We start from the raw sequence: 14259 nt of genomic DNA on the forward strand, positions 1-14259 counted from the left end.
ATCTGCAGTCTCCTCAAGCAGTGCCTCCTGCCTCACCAGCCGTCTCTGCGCTCGCTGCCTGAAAGCCTGCCGCAGCGCCCCCGGAGAGGCGTATTTATAGCCGAAAGCCAACTCACACCGCGATCGCAATAACCCTCCGCCGCCTTCGTGAGGGAAGCAAAAATAGTTCCTCGGACGGGTTAAAAATAGAACGAAGCTTGCCAAGGCTTTCTAGATTTTTCGTGACAAGCGCAGGCAAGTTGATTACCGACTGCATACCCAGAAATATCCAAAACTTACTAGCAACTAGATTTGAGCTGAAGATTTAGGCAAAAACAAAATCACATTTAAGTAGACAAACTACTCCCCTAATCTCAGAGCCATTGGGAATGTTTTAGTACCTTTTTAAATACCTTTCATGTCTTCTCGGGAGTACAGTAGGTACTGTTTCGTGCTTTTTGGAGGAAGGTTAAAAATGGGTTTGCTGACGGCCTTCATTTCTATTATATAACCGAGCATCAGCCTGGTAAAAAGACCGCAGCCATCTTAGGCAAAGTGTCAGTTTGTCCCTCTAAACCGCCTCAGGTCCAGCGAGTTGGTTCTCAGGTTATACTGGACACGTTCTGGTTGTCCTGTGATTGGAGAAGCCCGAACGTTCCGGGTTATCTGCTTAAGAATTCTACTAAATGTGGAAATCCACTTGTAGAAAATGTCTCAAGTAGCCGCAATGTACAGCTGTCTCCTGCATCAGGGCTGGCGAGCCAACTGGGGGGGGGGGCTTGCTAAGATCTGACGACGCGTTGGGCGGGTGGAACTTGTGTTAGTTACTTGCTCAATGTTCCCGTCTTCGCAATTACTAAATACTAGCTAGACCCCCACGTTTTTGGTTGCCTTTTTAATATCATGCCTACTTTTTGTTCTGGCCAAACGTGAACCGTTTCTAAGCTTCCAAGCTTCTCGTTAAAGTTCTTAAAATCCAAATCGGCCGTGAAAACCAAGTTTAAGTGTCCTCTTCGATCCTCAAACGCCAAACGTTTTGCCTCTAAAAACACAACGACCTTGGGCAGCCAGTCTGGGAACGTTTTCTCAAATATTCGTGAAAACTCTGCTTATGGGTTTGCTTTTCTAAGTTTGTGCTTATAAAGTCTGGCTTGGCTCCACTCCCAAGGTTTTTTAAACTGGAGTTGCAAGGGAAACAAAAGCTCTTCTCCAAACCCAAAGCCTTTCCTTTCTGTAGTTTGGGCAGTTTTGCTTCCAAACCACCCCCTGGAGTTTCCCAACTAAAGGGAAAGCTGACTAAGCACTGCGTGACAAGGATTCTGAGAAAAAGCAGGTTTCCCGTGGCGGCAAAGGGAGACTCTGGCTCCCGGGCGAGGCAGAATTTGGGAACAATGGCGCCGGGGGCTTCCCTAACAGGGGTTTCCACGCGGCTAAGGCGGCTGCGCGGAGAACCGGGCGAGGTGGGATGGGGGAGGGGGACGCGTCCGGGAGGTGGAATGGGGGAGGGGGACGCGTCCACTCCGGCTCCACCCGGCCAAGCTCCGCTCCGCTCCGCGTCCGGAACCCTCGGGCTGCCGGGGCCGCGGGAAGGACTGCGGGGAGCGGCTTGCCCGGAGGCCCGAATGGCCCGTAGGTGCAGGACGGGGACAAAGGCTGGGGGAAGGGTGCGGCACAAGACCGTACCCCACACCCCCCCCCCCCCGGCGTAGGGATACGCGGGCCGTGAGCCGCCGCCTCCCTTTGTGAGGCGCCGGCTCGCGGGCGGGCACCGCTGGCTCTAACCGGATCCAGCCGGTCCTAGCCGCCTCCGGGAGCGGTGGCGGCTGGCGCAGCGCACCAGTGCGCATGCGGGCCCCGCCCCCAGTCCCTGTGCCTGTGCCAGAGAATGGCGTTGGGGGGGTGGGGAGCATGGGGCAGCAGGGTTTGGGTCCCGCGGCTACGCGGCCGCCCCTCCGCCCTTTCACCGCGCTCGGGCTGCTCTTCCCTTACTGGGGCTGCTGCCCTCCCTCCCTCCCTCCCATTTACAACCCAGGCCTGCCTTTTCTTCCCCTTTCTTATGCTTTGTCATTCCTCCATGTTGTATCAAAGTCATCCATGAATTGAAAGTTCGCACAGGATCCCCCTGTAATTATCAAATGCTATTTCTTTATTGTAACACATTTGGGGTGTTTGCATGCCACCAGGTCTTACTAGTCTAGGATGCGCGAGGTGGAAGAGGGTCTCCGAGACTGACCTAGCAGCTGCCTCACTTTTTGGAAAAGAAACTAAAGCAGAGACAGTGAGGAGCTGAGGGACACCGTGGTTAAAAGCCTGGAATCCGAGGGCGCTTGGGTGGCTCCGTCGGTTAAGCGACTGCCTTCGGCTCAGGTCATGATCCCGGAGTCCTGGAATCGAGTCCCACATCAGGCTCCCGGCTCAGCAGGGACCCTGCTCCTCCCTCTGACCCCTTCCCCTCTCATGCTGTTTCTCTCTCAAATAAATAAATAAAATCTTTAAAAAAAAAAAGCCTGGAATTCGCGACTGGCTGGTGACCCCCGTCCTCTCTCACCTCCAGGGGGGCTTTATTGTGGAATCTACAAAATGGCAGGGCTCTAGGCAGTGAATTCGGAGAGGGTAAGAAGGTGTTTAATGACACGATAGTGTGGCAGCTGAATAGTGACACGGGGAATTGTAGAAACTTGACATTCTCTGTTTTCAAAACCCCTTTGGCGTCCGGGGGCAGGTACTGACCTCCCCACCTTCGCTCGCCTCATGACCCTGCCAAAGCTGTTCGAGTTTAATGTTCTTCCCCACTTTCCCTTTAAGGGCGGAATATTACTGAGATGCAGATGGTTCCCTTCAGACACAGGCTTGATGTTTGCTCTGGATTGGAAAATTTTTAGTGGGATTTTAGCGCTGGAAGGAGGAAAACTGAGTTGGGTCACCTCATTTTACAAACGGGGAGCTGGGACCCTGGGGAGTTTATGATCTGCCTAAAATCAGACACAGCTAATTAGTACCAGAATCTATTCCTGAATCCCAGAGGTTGACCTCGAGCTGCTTCCCTTCCCCCTCCCCTCGGCCTCGCCCCGCACCCCGCACGCCCCGCCATGCCCTCTCCCGGGGCATCTGTCAGCCTCAGCCTCTGCGGTTTTCTCCACGGGGCTGGGGAGGGACTCAGGACCTCCTGTGTCATCCATGCTCTCTCCCACTCTAGAGCTCCTGAGATGAAGAGCTTGAAAGTGCTTGATGCAACTCCATGTTGCAAACCTAGTCATTTCCATTCTCTTTACAGATTATGGCAATTTCCTCGTACTGTTAAAATGGCTGTGTATTATTTGGTTAATTCTCCATGGGTTTGGGGAAAGAAATAGAGATTTGAGTGAAGGTCAGCACTCAGGAATCTGTTGTGCAGAAAGAGATGACTTGCCAAGCAAGGCCAGAGAGAAATTTTCTTTTACCGGTTAGTAAGTGAATGATATTTTGGAGGAGATCATGGATGCTAACCCCTGTTTTTACTGCGTAGGCCCAAACATTTACTGACTTCGTCTCTCCTAGCTTTTGTTTGACAAAGAGAGCTTTGCTGTCTCCAAAATATCCTCATTCCTTCCTCCTCTTTATATAGTGAGTGCCTTCTTTTCTGGAAACGTTTACTTAAACAAGTTGGCCCCAAATCACCATGTTCCTTGGTGAGGCTATTAATAAAACATTTGATTATGTGCCCTTTTCTCAACTCCTTGAGGATCCCTTTAACATAAAACATTTTTTCAAGGCACCTCCTCTCTGGCTGCATCCCTGTTGCTTTTAATCAGAATGTCTGATGGCCACGGCTCTCTCCACTGACGCGGCCGTATCCTGCATCACCTCCATCTGAAGCCTGGCCTTCATCTGGGCCTAATGACTCAAATATGAGAGGGCAACTCCATTTTAGCGACTGGTTTCATGCCCCCTCCCCCCATAAAGGCCTTGGCTAAAAATAGGCAGCCCTTGGTCTGTTTGTGGCGGACACTCCACTGACAAACACCCGTGTGACCTCGGGCACTAACCCAGATCACTTCTCATTGGCAGTTTCCTTCTGTGTAAAATGAGGAGATTAGATGAAAGGAGTGATGGTGCTAATTCCATAAAAGGCAGTAAACAAAGATGGGAAGGAGTGGGGAAAGAGACCTCCTGGCTGTGGCTTCAAGGAGGTGGGGCCAAAAAAGGACTAAAGGAGCAACAATTTGAGGTTAGGCCTCTGGGCCTTTTTTGTCAGCAAGGCCCTTCCTATTGGCCTTATACCTATCGCTCCAGACAAACGTCAGGCCAGAAACCTCCAGAGAATGCCAGAGTCCACTCCACTTCCTTCCCTTTTAAGCAAGGTCAGTCAGGTTTACTCAAGAGAGGAGCCATCAATGGCCTTCATTTCTTGGGTCTGGAGTCCAGAGTTCAGTCTGGGTGAGAAGCCAGCTATACCTCTTTTGTTTGATTTTATCTAATCCTGTGATTTTTATCTAATACTGCCTTACCCAAGACTGTTCCGGAGATGCAGATCAAAAACGAAAGGCAAGGGAGTCCCAAAAAACCAGCTCTTTTCTTTTCTAAGGACTCTAGGAATTTGCAGTTCCCAGCCCCCTCCTGTTGCCCGCCCACCTCCCCAGAGCTGATCTCTGGAACGATAATGGTGCAAACATTTGGCTCCCTGTCTTGGAGGGGCCAGCTCCAGCAGCCGGAAAATCCCACAGAGGCGACGCAGCTCAGGGCTCCATCATAGGGAAGAGAGATCATTGTTTTCTAGGGGATTTTGAACAGCTAAAAACGTATGGTGGAGAAGGTCTGACATCAACCCCTGACACCCACCAGACACACTATTATAACCTTGCAGAGAGCTGAGGGCAATTCCAGCAAAAACAAGTTAGCAAAACTACAGGCAGCCATGTCATTGGCCTTCCCCAGAAGGCTGTCAGAAGAGGAAGCCCGGGGCTTCTCCCTCTCAGGCACTGAACATGCCGAGGCCGAAAAGTAGAGGGAAACATTCTCCTGCTGTCTTCCTGAGAGAAGCAGCCATCTTCCCACTGTACCCTCCTTGAAGATGTAGAAGATTCTGTGTGAGATAGAATCCTCTTTCTGGGGGGAACGAAGGAGAAGCTATCCTGGAAGAACCGTTCCCCCACCCCCAGCCCATGAGCTCCCTGCTGCTAGTTCCCTTCTTTAGTTTATTCACCACATAATGTCCTTGGCGCTGGGCCCTGCAGCCTGTTTGCGGATCTTTCGGGAAGGCCTGGCAATGGAGGCCCAGCTGTAGCACCATGGGCTGCTGGAGGACAGTTATGAAAACAAAGGGCAGAACGTGGCTTTCTAGGGGAGCTGCTTCAGCTTTATCTCCCCAGCTTAAGAGCTCTGCGAGGCCCCTCACAGGCTTCACCCCAGCGTTTCTAGACCTTCTTTTTTTTAATTTTATTATTATTATTTTTTTTAGGCAGTGTTGTACTGCTTTATTTTTATTTTTTTAAAGGTTTTATTTACTTATTTATTTGAGAGCGTGAGAATGAGAGAGAGAGAGAGCACATGAGAGGGGGGAGGTTCAGTCTCTCTGTCAAATAAATAAACAAAATCTTTTCAAAAAAAGAAGGTAGAAGTGGTGACCTTTTTTTTTTTTTAAAAGATTTTGTTTATTTATTTGACAGAGACATAGCGAGAGCAGGAACACAAGCAGGGGGAGAGGGAGAGGGAGAAGCAGGCTTCCCGCAGAGCAGGGAGCCCGACGTGGGACTCGATCCCAGGACCCGGGGATCATGACCTGAGCCGAAGGCAGACGCTTAACGACCGAGCCACCCAGGCGCCCGTTTCTCGCCCTTCTTTCCCCACACTGTCTTCCTCCCTCTGGTCACTCCTCTTGTCCCAGTTAGTCTGGAGTGGAGACTTTCTACGGACCTCCTCTCCCCGGCCAGGGACAGTCTGCTGTGCTTTCCTGGGCCCCTCTGTTGTCCCCAGTGTGTCTGTAGGTCGGTAGATACAGCACACAGCTTTACGTCCTGTGACTTTTCTTGAGCACTGTGCTGCGTGCTTTCCGTGCATGATCTCCTTTCAGTTCTCACCCCGGTTCCCTGGGAGGGAGACGTTGCTGTTATCCCTGAGACCGACGAGCAAACTGAGGCCTAGGATGTCTCTCTCGCCGCCACTAGGGCCTGGCACACAATAGAAGCTCTGTGTGTGTCTGTTGAGTAACGACTAAATGATTACACTGGAAGAGCACCTCTTTGGGAGTTAATGCCCCAAGCAGAATAGGGAAGGAGCGTGTGTGGCCCAGGCCCAGCAAGGGCGGTGTGACTGACTGACTCATCACTGAGCACGGGAGGGGCTGTGAACGACAAAAGGGCCCCCGACCTGGAACGTCCTGGCCAGAGTCACTTGTGAAAAATAAGCTCAGTCATTCTGTGAGGTTTTCAGTGGTTTGTTGTGCTGCTTGAGTCCTGAGGGGAAGGGTGTTAGGAAGGAAGCAGGATGTGGTTAGACAACTTGACGTGCTGTGATAGCAACAAAAGGCCTCTGCTTTTGAAAGAGATGAGACTGCCCATTGGGGTGCAGTGCAATTGGGGGGAGCAGTAAGAAACCGGGTCCCACTTCCCTCTCCGGAGAGCTTCCAGACAGACTGATCCATGAAGAAACCCGAAGGCCACCTTCAGTGTCTCTCTCCCTAGAGCTCCAGCTGAACACCCAGCCTCCAGAGCGAGGGGAGCAGCGGCCGAAGGCTCGGGCCTTGTTGTCATTCCCCTGGTGTGACCCACCACGGGAGGCCCCGGTCAAGCCTCACCTGTGCGGGGGGCCTCTGCTTACTCCGCCTCCAGGGCCTGCCCAGTGGACCTTCACAAATAGCCTTCTCCTGAGGTGTATTTTTCAACACAGGCCAGGTAAAAACAGAAGCCTGTGGCCTTACAGGTCCTTCTCCAGGGCCAATGTAACAGGAGAGCCATCCAGTGATCGAGGTGGAGTAGACCCTAACGCTCATTAGGTGGCGGGAACTCACTAGAAAGCAGGGGAGGAACAAAGAGGAGACTGGGGTAAGCGCTGGCATGGCTTCAGTTACCTGGAGGAGTTTGGACTCTGCTCTTTGGGCCTCTCTGACCTGGGAGAGGCCCCGGCCGTGGGAAGTCGTGTGGGGCTGCTGTTTACGAGGTGGCCAAGCTGGGAGAGATGGCAGACACGGGAGGGCCCGGGAGTCCATTGTCAGAGCCCAAGTCAGAGGCCATGGAGGCCTGGATGGGGGTGGGTGGTGGCCGTGGAACAAGACAAACAAGACAGGGAAGTCTGCCGCAGGCTCTCTGGGCTCCCCACACTGGTGTCCTCCTCGGGCCTCGTTGGCCCTTTCCAGACTCATGTTCTTTAAACACTCAATGACACATCCGTTTGGAAGGTACCTCCCCGACTCTTCAGATGACACTCATTCTCCTCACCCTGCCTAGACGTCACCCCTCAGGAAGGGCCTCTCTGACCCGCATATCCAAATCATCTCCTATCACCACCCCATAGTGATTCTGTCACAACACAGCCTATATTTTCCTGGATACTGATGGGTGTTAACATGTTCCCCTTGTTCCTCTGAAGGTCAGGGCTACTCCGGGGTTTACAGCCGGGCTGGCAGGGAGGGTGGAGGGCCACTTCTAGAGCCTGAGAGTGGGGCCCGAGGAGCCTCAGGCTCACTCACACACAAACATGGGAGAGGCAGGTCTGGGCCAACCTCCCTGAGGGAGAGTCCCTCCCCAGCTGTGGAGAAGGGTGCGGACACCACAGATACATCATTTGGCTCCATTCTGTCTGGCCCCTGCACCCAGCTGTTGCTATTCAGGAAGAAGCTCACTGGAGTGGGGGCTGGGGCGGAGCTGGGAGCCCAGTGTGGGGAAAGCAGGGCGGGTGGCGAGAGAACTTCCAGTGTCTTCCCAGCCCCACCCTCTCCACAGAAGTCACTCTTCCACTTAGGAGCTTCTAGAAATAAATATACAAAATGCTACCCCCCCCCAAGAAAATAGAGCATCCAGATAATTTCTCAGGAGCAGAAGTATTGGGGTACCCCCAATACTCAGGGCTTATGCCAGCCCTGCTACCATGTGCTCTGGGGGAGAGACACCCACGTGGAGCTGCCCTGGCTCAAGAATACTGCAGTAATAGTGGACGCTGTCACTCCCCTCCTTTGCCTTCCCAGGAACAGGAATCCTGGGGCTTCCGAGCCCATCAGTGTGGGGACAGCCTGGTGATCCGTAGCAGCGTGATGCCCTGTGCCTGGAGCTCAGACAAGTTCACAGCACATGGGTCTTCTCTGGCTGTCACCAAGTCTCTAGGGCTGCCCCAGGCCTCTGTAGCCACAGCCTACACAAGCAAAAGAACTGTGGACACAGCAGGGCCTGGGAAGAAGGTGGAGCTGAGAACAGCTTTGGGAATAGAACCTAGGTGGAAATTTCCATGACTGTTCTGCTCCAGCAAAGACCAGCCGAGGCCCACGGTGTAGACAGAGGCTAGAGAGAGGTTACCAAGGGTCATCCTTCCTCATTCTCCCAGATCTTTATCACCTACTGCCCCGCCCTGAGCCTGGGCCATAAAGCCCAATCAGTCGTGTCCCTTCTGTGTCCCCTCTCCCAGCCCTATTTACTGCCAGCTCCCTAGTTCATGGATATCTGCTACCTCTCCCCCAAGGACATGCCCATTCTCCCTGCCAGTCGGAGCCCCGCACCCCACCCCTGCTTTAGGGGCCAGGCAGAGCCCCTTTCCTCCCACAGGACGCCTTCCCTGCTGAATGGTCAGTCTGTCCTGCAGCCATCGCGGTCCAGTGACCTCAGCACTCCTGTGATCACACGCTTCCCCCAGTGACTCATCTGTTGTTTCAGTAAGCTATGGTGTACTGTTTATCATTGTCACTTTATATCCTTATAAACAGAGTCCCAGGCTACCTATAGCCCTGTGTCAGCTGAGAGCAGCTCTGCATGCGGGTTTTGCAGCGTCCACGCAGCTGATCCTGTGTGGCCTCTGGCCTGGGCTGGTCCAGGGGACTCCGTTTTCCAGTGGTTGGGTCCCCTGACCCACCTCCAGCCCAAGCCAGCACTGCCCCAGCAGGAGTCGGCTGGAATGTGTGTAGGCTGGACTCCCTCCCCGCCCCCAGCCAGAATGCCAGCATGGCCACTTTCTAGAGGCTGAGAGGCCTGGGCCCAAGGCCCAAAGCCTTCCCTGGGGCCTGTCTGGTGTCACCCACCAGCCCTCAGCTCCAGCCTGGCAACTGGAGTGTCCCAGAACCAGCAGGTGTTTCCTCCCTGTTCTTTCACACAACCTAAATGTCACCCTCCTTGTTGAAGCTCCCCTGAAGACCATGGATATCTTCCTTCCATCCTGCACCCCATCGGGTCCTGCCCCACTGCAAGCACTATATAGAGGAGTCATGAAGAGAGTGGCCCCAAGAGTCCCACACACTTGGTCCGAGCCTTGTTCCTCCATGTGCTACCTGCGCTCTGTGACATTAGCAAGTTACTTAACCTCTCTGAATCAAGTTTTCCCTCAGTGAAATAGGAATGATCTGTGTAGTACCCCGTTGTCGCGGTTGTGAGGTTGTCAGCAGCTTAGTACAGTGCCTGGCTCAAATGATGTGCCCTATAAATGGTGGCTGTCACTAGCGACCAGCATCTTCCCTCCCCTGCAGCACAAAGCACAGTGCATGGGACGCAGTCCCCCTCCCAGGCCCTCGGGTCTGACTGGAGCCAGGCACATCTCAGGAACGAGTTAAACATCCGCAGTGACTTCATCCCTGCCTTGGAACAGGAAGGAGGCAGAGAAGGTAACAAAATCAGGCCTTAGCCCGATGGAATTTTCCAGTGCTCATAAACAAGACCAGTCAGTTTGCTAAGGGAGGTCACCATGGAAACGGTCCTGTGCGCCTGCTTCTGGTTATTCCAACCTGGCTCCAGGAGGGTGACACAAGCTCCAGGCCTCTTCATTGGCTGCCACCTTCCTCTTGCCACCGAAGCTGGCAGGAGATTGGCCAAGGGCAGTTGCTGGGCTGGAGTTAGACCCCCCCCACCCCTCCTACACCCGGAACCTGCTGGAAGCTGTTATTTTGAACCTGAGGAAGAGGAAAATAGGCTGCCAACGATGTTGCCATAGCAACCGATTTCCTTTCTACCCTCCTTGGAGTCAGTAGTTGACTTCTTTGTAGCTGAAGTACTTTTCCAAGGGCAGAGGGGATGTCAGCCATTTTACACTGACTTAACCTTCTTTATTTATTTGACAGAGAGAGACACGGCGAGAGAGGGAACACAAGCAGGGGGAGTGGGAGAGGGAGGGGCAGGCTTCCCGCCGAGCAGGGAGCCCGATGCGGGGCTCGATCCCAGGACCCTGGGATCATGACCTGAGCCGAAGACAGACGTTCAACGACTGAGCCACCCAGGCGCCCCTGACCTTCCTTTGAACAGGAACTCCCTCATCTTCCAGAGTAGTCAAGGAATTTCTGAACCTCCACTTGTGGCCTTGGTTACTAATCCACCTCTGGGGGCCTTGGTTTCTCCTCGCAGAACGGGGTATTCATTCCAGGACTCACTACTTCTAGGGCTGGAGTAAGGCTCCCACTGGACCAAGTTTGCAAATGCTCACCGTAAACTGTAAAGCTCGATACAGTTGCCTTGTGTCTTTAATTGACCGGTATTGACATCAGCTGAGTATGGAATGACCCTATGAAGTAGAGTCGGGGGCCCCACAGACTTGTTTAGCAAAGCCCAGAACCTCAGGACCCAGGGGCCCCTCAGGAGTCTACTTCTGTCGCCAACTGCCTTCTGGAACCATCAGCAGTTCACATAGCCCCCCAGGAACTCATTTTCTCTTTCTGTAGGATTCTTCTGTAGATGATCTCGAGAGGCCTTTTCCAGCTCTGACATTCCATGATCCTAAGTTAAAGGCCTGCCTGCTTCCCACAATAAATCTGTGGAACTCATCATCCTCGTAGGAGGTAAAAACACAGGCAACTGCCCCACACCCAGCACTTTCTATGTGGCAGGAACCGCACATGCATTAGCTCAACCTTCACAACAACCTTAGAAGGTGGGTATCATTATTATAACACCTACCCATTTTACAGATAAGGAAACTGAGGCCCCAAGGTCACACAGCCAGCAAGTAGCAAGGTCGAGATTTAAAGGCTTGGTGGTCTGACAGCAAATCCATGCAGCTATCTTTCCAGATACCAACTGAAACGAAGGTAAAACACGGGCCGATTAAGAGTAGGTAGAACATTGGGTGGAGCAAGCAAACCCTGGACTAGGAATCGCAAGTGTGGGAGTGCGGGTTCTACTCTAGGTCCTGCTGTTGAGTCCCACTGTGTTATCTCCAGAAAGTCACTTTCTGGCCTTCGTTTTCCCATCTATAAAAATAAAAGGTTACGGGCGCCTGGGTGGCTCAGTTGGTTAAGCGACTGCCTTCAGCTCAGGTCATGATCCTGGAGTGCCGGGATCAAGTCCTGCATCGGGCTCCCTGCTCAGCGGGGGGTCTGCTTCTCCCTCTGACCCTCTTCCCTCTCATACTCTCTGTCTCTCATTCTCTTTCTCTCAAATAAAATAAAATCTTTAAAAAAAATAAATAAAAGGTAACACCAGATCTTTGAGGGCCTTTCGAGGTTAAACACTGAGTTTTTGAGAGAAAAATTGGCCTAGAGGAGACAAATGACAGCCTTCCTGAGTCACAGAGCAAAGTCGGTACAGCCTCAAATGGCCTGTCCACTAGCTTTGATCCCAACTTTGAAAAGACACGAGGTTTGGAGCTCCGGGAGGCCAAGGAAAGCAGGCGAGTCCAGGACTTCCTCCTGGAGAGGGAGCTTGGATTCGGGAGGCCGCCCTGGGCCTGTTGGACTAGGCGTCCACGCGTGGGAGAGTTCAGTCATGTCTGTACATGCGGTGGTGTGCGCCCTGCGCAAGAACAAGACGCTTCGCTACGGAGTCCCTATGCTGGGAATGGAAAGTACCACAGTAGCCTTTTCCCTAAATGTGTTACTTTGTACTGGTCTCTACATCTGTACCTCTGTACGGGACCTAAAGGACCATGTTTCAAAATATGAGTCCTAAACATATAAATAAATTGAAGAGGAAAATGTTGAATTCAGTACGCTGAAACCAAGCACTACTGGAAAGAACTCAAAAGATACATCTTCTTCATCATGTATCAGTTGCATATGCCACAATTACTATACTACATTTATCTTCAAGCTGAAATTATTTACTCTCTTGGATAAATATTAATGCTTCATAGGACATACAGAAGAGGACTTTGAATACCAGTTGCTGATTGTTGGAGGTTCTTTTGGTCTTCGTGAATTTTCACAAATCCGCTATGATGCTGTGAAAATTAAGATTGATCCCGAATTAGAAAAAAAAACTGAAAATGGGTAAAGTATCATTGGAATCAGAGTATGAGAAAATAAAGGACTCCGCTTTTGATGACTGGAAGAATATTCGAGGACCCAGACCTTGGGAAGATCCTGACCTCCTCCAAGGACGAAATCCAGAAATTCTTAAGACTAAGACAACTTGACTTAGTTGATTATTTTCTTTCCTTTTTTTTTTAAACAAAAATGTTATCAACTGGAATTCCCACTACATATCCAGTGGGAAGAAAATTTCAGACCTGCAAAAGCTTGGATGTGAGTAACGTGATGACAGATAATCTTGGTAAAAAGTCACAGTAACATCAGGCAGTGATTTTATGTCACACCTATGTAGGAAAATAATATCGATCACAGGCTGATGAGAGTTTTGGTTTTACTTATAACACCTCACATGATATACTAATCAGTCTCCAAAGTGTCACCTGATGATTGTATTGATACAATTAAAACATGTTAAGAAAATTATATTGTTCTTGGTTAAGGCAAAAATCATGAAATAGTACATATTACATACAGATACAGCAAATGTGTTCAAGTATTCCATAGATGACTGCAATTTGGAAATACTGATTTTTAAGGTATGCTTTATGCCTTAGCATTATTTGCATGCAACTTGACTGTAGTTTTGTTCTTATTTTTTTAACTTGGGGTTTGCTATGATCTAAATGCTAGGCAAAAGGATAGAATTGAGGGAAGTTAGTTTTTTTTAATTTATTTTCTCCTTTTTACCCCTGTCTTAGCCAGCTCTGTTGCCCCACTCTTTGGTATTTTCACATTGAGTTCCAGATGCCTAAAGTCTCAATTGAAATACTCCCCCTTATGTTGCCAAAAAATTATAAATCTACCCGCCTCTTGCCCAATCAAGATCACTATTTTCAGTGGGTTAGTTTTAGCAAAAAGGAAACCATGCTGATTATCTAGTGATGATAAATCATAATAGAAATAGAGATCTGAGAGAACAATTGGATTTCATGGGCCAAGAAAAATAATAGACCTCCACTTAAACATCGCTCCATGTGCAAAAAGTAACTCAAAATGGATCTAATTTAAATGTAAAACTTAAAACTTTTGGGAAAAGAAGGCAGAAAGTCTTCAGGACTTAGTGTATAGTTCTTAAAAAATAGTTCTTAACAAAAACATTCATAAAAGAAAAAACTTGGTAAATTGGATCTCATCAAAATTAAAAACTTTTGTTTTCCAAAGACCCCATTAAAAAATGAAAATACAAAAAAAAAAAAAAAGAAAAGACATGAGGTTTGGGAAGGACTGTTTGAAGCTGGGGCCCACAGACCAGTACCAGTCCATGGTCGTGTCTGCTATGATTTTTCCAGAAAGTAAAATTCAATCTGTCTTAAGACTGGCCTTTTTTTCAGAGATTAAGCCCTCCCTGCTTTTTTCGGTGTTATAAAATTCTTTTTCTAATGAAATGATGGTGATAGTGGATGGTAGCTATTTTATTGTAATGTTCTCACTTGGGAAATGTTGGCTAATTGGGGAAAGTTGATTAACCTTATGTTAACATATTATGGACAATTTCAAGATTTTATTTTTTAATTTTTTAAGTAAACTCTACGCTCAACATGGGGCTTGAACTTGCAACCCCAAGATTAAGAGTCTCATGCTCTACCAACTGAGCTAGACAGGCTCCCCAATTGTGGAAAATTTCAAACATAAAAACAAGTAATAAGAATAGTTTAATGAATCCCCACGTTACCCTTGTTACTCTTCAACAATTACTAGCCACTGACCAGTTTTGTTTCCCAATCCCCCAATATCTCCAGGCCCTGAGTTATTCTAAAGCAAATCACAGACATCATATAAATCCATCTGTAAAAAAAATAAATAAATTTAACATAACCACATTAGCATTTTCACACTAAAAAAATTAACAATACTTTTTTTTAAGATTTCAT

General features: G+C 49.8%; 1 pseudogene; it reads left to right on the plus strand.

Annotated features, from left to right (window-relative positions):
• The first annotated feature begins 11733 nt into the window (after positions 1-11733).
• On the plus strand, positions 11734-12811 carry LOC112829369 (cytochrome c oxidase assembly protein COX16 homolog, mitochondrial-like; annotated as a pseudogene).
• The last annotated feature ends 1448 nt before the right edge of the window (positions 12812-14259 follow it).

The sequence above is a fragment of the Callorhinus ursinus genome, unplaced genomic scaffold (genome assembly GCF_003265705.2).
Source record: "Callorhinus ursinus isolate GAN/ISIS: 27379988/994484 unplaced genomic scaffold, GSC_fseal_2.0 scaffold51, whole genome shotgun sequence".
NCBI classification, from domain to species: Eukaryota; Metazoa; Chordata; class Mammalia; order Carnivora; family Otariidae; genus Callorhinus; species Callorhinus ursinus.